Here is a 5,242-nt window from a genome sequence, read left to right as displayed (position 1 = left end):
ACATTCAACTTTTTTCAAGGTCTAAGTTACTTTGAAAGCATTCCAGACCTTCAGTAGAATCCATCAGGGCATCTCAAATCTTCTCCATCTCTACCCAAAGCAGCAAGGTCTTATTGTCACCCAAATTACAGCCCACAATCCTTCATACCCATATATTTCTAGTTTGCCTACTTTATAAAACCAAAATAAAGAATAAAAAGCTAACAATAAATAAGCATTGCCAGATGAGTGGGTACAGGGTAGTGGTGAAGGGAGGTACTGAATGTGGAGGTACTGTCTCATGTTATTTCTTTGTGATAGCCAAGGAGCCCACCGTAGTGGCACTACATGAACATAGTAAAAAGATGGTTCTTTTATCCACAACTCTACAGCCTGACCTCCTGACACACCTTGATGGTTGAGAAACTGTGGCCTAGACAATACTGTGCTAACCATTGTCTGCATGTTCTCTAAGTAGATGCTCTGGATATAGAAGCATTTAAGAAAGCAGAAGGAATTTAGGTCTGTTTCCATTCTCCTTTATTGTTCAGAAAGTATTTCTGCAATTATCTGCTGCACTGCACAACACTAAATTTCTCATACTGATTAACACGAAGGATCTGTAAGTCCTCTCTCTGACCCAGGTGGGGCTCAAATGGTAAACTCCTAACAAGGACAACTGCCTTTTCTTTGTATCCCTGCCACAGGTTTTTAAAACTAATCTATTTTCCATTATATTACAAAAAGGGGGACTGGATTGTGCCACTTTGTTGCTTTTGCTTTTCTACTTATTGATGTACTGCAGGACAAGAGACCTTGTCAGTACAATTCTTATTACATTCTATATTTATTGCACAGATACCTCACTAAGGCTGTGCTAATGCTATAGGAAAGCATAGGTTAAAAAAAAAATCCACACACTAAAATAATTTTGGTCCTGATTCTGCTCCTAATGAAGTGAATGGCACCTTTTCTATTGAATTCAATGAGAGCAGGATTAGGCCCTCGATTCCATGTACATAAACTTCCATTATAATTAGTTATTATTGTTTAAATAATCGTTTTCTATGTGGTTGCAGAGCTTTGAAAATACCATGTGGCTCAAATATTGAATGCTGACCTTATAAAAGACCCAGATTTCCATCATCAGGGTATTGTGACGAGTGTGTGAATAATTCTGACTTGTCAGTTTGCTGGCCAAACCAAAAATTGTAAAACTAAATTTTGGGTCAAACTAAATATTTCATTTAATTTGAAAGATTTTGTTTTTGAGTGTTTTTTTTTTTAAAGTTCCTTATAAAAAATAACATTGAAGTAAAATTCTGAATGAAAAAGTCATTTTGTATTGAAATGTTTTGTTTTGAACGTGTCAAAATAAAATGTTTCTATTAAAAATGTTTGTTTTCAACTGAAACAATTTGGCAAATCCAAGAAATGTTTCAGTTGACCTAAAACTGCATTTTTTGGCGAAAAAGATTTTGCCCAAAACATTTAACCCAGCTCTCACTGTGACCAGTAGTATTCTTATATCCTCCATCATTTACAATGTGATTTGATGTTGACTTTACTCTCTTCAAATTACAGGTCTAAAAGGAGCTTTTGCCTGCTTGTCCCAATGCTCTATGTGTAAGAATAGTCATTCCAAACAAATAAATTGCTGCCTATGTTGGCATATTTGTTAAATGTCTGAGCACACCCAGTGTGAACCAGATGTTTCCAAACAGTTTCCAAACACAGTTGTTTCCAAACACAGTTAGCAGAAGTGCTTCACCTTCTCTCTACCTTATGCAATTTAACATTACAGGACTGTTTCCCTCTTTCACATAGAATTCCCTTCTAACTTACTATTGTTTAGGCTTTGCCCTGTATCACTGAAAGGTTTGTCAAAGTTTGTGATTATCACAGACAAGATTACAATGTATTTAGAGCAGACATAGGGTAAGTTCCAAGCAAACAAGGACCTCTTTCCAGGTGAACTCCTCCCCACCCTTCACAGGTTTCAGAGCCTGATTTATGGCTTCAGGTGAAACCATATAATTGTAAGCAACTTGTCATGTTCTTGATCAAAAACCAAGTAAAACCGCCTTTTCAGCTGAGCTGTATTTGCAGTTTTGGAACTCATTCAAACATCAAATAATATCCAGGGGGGGTAAACCCATGTGCACCAAAAACCAAAGAAGAATTTGTCAACCCACTTGATGGACTAAAACTGTTTCATTTCACACAGCTCCAGTGAAGAGGAAAGAGTTTCTGGGAAAGAACAAAATAGCTTTTGCCCATCAAAGAGTGAATGAAAAATTGAGTTGATTCTACGACCAAAGGAAGGAAAAACAGCAAGTATTATTGAGTTTTACGTTCACCAGACCCAATAACTAATAGCATTTGAGATAAACCATTCCTATATCCCTTGTCCAAAGCCTGCTGGTTTGGTTCAGCCACCACAAGAATCACTGGGCTGAAAACTTCTCTCACCAACAGTAATTGGAATGGAGTTATTCCGGACTTAGACCTGGCCTACACTACAAACTTAAGTCAGTATAACTATGTTGCTCAGGAGTGTGGTTATATGACCAAAACTCCTGGCATAGACGGTGCTATGTCACCAGGACAGCTTCTCCCATCAACACAGCTACTGCCTCTTGGGGAGGTGGATTAACTATGCCAACGGGAGAAGCTGTCTTGTTGGCATAGGTAGAGTTTTCACTAAGCACTACAGCAGTGCAGTTGCACTGGTGTAGCACTGTAAATGTAGACAAGCCCTGAGTGTAAATGAGAGCATGGAGTATCTTGTGTTCATAGGCTTATTATTACAGTTTGCATTAATGTGGCACCTAGAGTCCCAACTGAGATTAGTGCCTCATTTTCCTGGTCACTACACAATAGTGAGAGGCAGTCTCATCCCCCAACAGCTTAACATCTGAACAGATAAGAAAAAAAGGTGAGAGGTGAAACAGAGGCATAGAGAATGACTCACCCAGGCTCACTCAGCAGTTCAGTGGCAGAGCTGGGAACAGAATCCAAGCCCCTTGACTCCCAGCTTGGTATTCTACTAAAAGAGCCACATTACCAACAGTTGTATTCACCATGCTATTTTTCAGTTTCTCTGGAGTCTTCAGAAAAGTGATATACGTGATAGCAATGTGTTAACTAAAATTCTCTTCTTATTCAGTTTTATGAATCAATAAAACAACCTACAGTGAACAGCATCTGTTCCTCCTTCATGAGCACAAGATAGATATTTACAATAAGTGCCTCTTCTTCATACAATGGTTCCTCATTTAAAGTTATACCTAGATACAGTATCTTTATTTATAAGGTATCAGTGAGTAAACACTGTGTTGGGATTCCCTCCGAGACCCTGTCCACTCAGCTTATCCAGAAAACTTTGTCCAGTTCTGGGAGAATATTTCATCCAGTTCTCTAGGGGATCCAAAACACGCACTTCAACTCCAGATTTCATCACTCAGGTTCCTTTATTTGGCATAGAGCAAAGTCATACTGAGCTGATCAGACTCAAGCATGGGGGGGGGGGAGGGTAATATGGAATACCGCACATCCAAAGTTACACAGAAACCCTGTCCTTTGACATACCCTCTCTCATTGCATTTACTATACATTACAAACACATTTTTTGATTGGCTTCGTCACTTTTCAGGAACCAATCCCTGTGCAGCATACTCAACCTCCTCTTTACATTCCTAGTTTATCTTGTCCATTGCTAGTAAATGGTCCCCTGCGTGTTCTCCCTCTTATCTTAACTGGCTCAGACATTGAGTCTTTTTTAGCCTACTGACCAATTTACTTCAGCCTAATTATCTGTTTACCTCCATAATTCTATCCTCCAAGAAATGAGGCCTCCCTCCATGTGTTAATTACTCATGTCAGGCCAGGCCTCAACTATACCTTGGTGTCTTAGGGCTTGTCTACACTGGCACTTTACAGCTCTACAATTTTCTCGCTCAGGGGTGTGAAAAAACACCCCCCTGAGTGCTGCAAGTTTCTGCGCTGTAAAGTGCCAGTGTAGACAGTGCACCAGCTCCCAGTGCTGGTAGCTAGGCACCTCATGGAGGTGGTTTTTTTAGCTCTCTCCCAGCGCTATGCTGCGACTACACAAGCCGCAGCAGAGCTTTAACATTGCCAGTGAAGACGTGCCCTTAGTTAATCAGAGTTTCATCTCTTGCAACACAAATGCATCATTTTCCTTTATGGCTCTCTCATCCTAAGAATGAGAGAAGCATGTTGATTAGCCAAGAAAAGTCAACATCACATTCATTGATATGTAACAGCACACATATCACTATGATACAAGCCTACATCTGCTGTGAAAGAATTTTTACACAGAAGAAGTATTCAGACCTGATCTATTGCCTTCCAAATAAAATTTCTCTTGTCATAGAGCTGAACCGAAAAATGTGAATGGCCTTTTCCACCCCAATTTTTTTGTAGTTCAGTATTACAAAGTTGCTCTGTCAAAAAATGAGACAGATCAAAGTAGAAATGAGAGGCATTTTCCATGGAGATTTAACTACTACCTATTAGTTATTGTAGTAGACCAGGTACTCACTGTGATAGGTGCTGTGCAAACACAATCACATTCTTTGTTTTCTCTGCCTAAATTGGGTAGCTATTAGCCACCCCACTAACTATTCAAAAATAGTATTTCTTAACACTTACTACACAGTGTGGGATAGAAGATGCCATAGGCTTTCCCTTTGTATATGTGAGTATCACCATTGAAATCTTAATGAAACATCACTAGTATTGAAAAACCAGCTGGAATAGTATATACTACTAATATTCAAACTGGAACAATATTATAATCTTCCAGTCCCACAAGGAACACTTTACTTTGATATATAGAAAACCTCTGTGTGTGCATGTCTGTGAGAGAGAGTGCATACGTGAGCTGAGGTATATTTGTGAATGAATGAAATTTTAGTAGTAAGGATGGATCATGCTGTCAGTAACTTCTGTTAAAGTCAGTAGGAGCTAGGGGAGTGCAACTTACAGGACAACCCAACGATGAGGCAGTACCCCTTGGCTTGAAGTGGTTTCCATTATATACAGGGTTTACAGTTTTGTTCAATGGCTCTGAGCACCCCCACTATAAACATTGTTCCAATGCCACAGAGACAACCTACTCCTGGAAGCAAAAAGTGGGAAGAAACTTGCACAATTTTGGCTTTCAAGGCACATAGGAAATAGCGACTTTCCCAACAAACACACCCTAATCTTTCACTTTGTTCACAGGATTCAAATAAAA

The sequence above is a fragment of the Terrapene carolina genome, unplaced genomic scaffold, assembly GCF_002925995.2.
Source record: "Terrapene carolina triunguis isolate 2854851 unplaced genomic scaffold, T_m_triunguis-2.0 Scaffold53, whole genome shotgun sequence".
Taxonomy (NCBI): domain Eukaryota; kingdom Metazoa; phylum Chordata; order Testudines; family Emydidae; genus Terrapene; species Terrapene triunguis.
The sequence above is the reverse complement of the archived record's forward strand: the minus strand, read 5'-3'. Positions refer to the sequence as shown.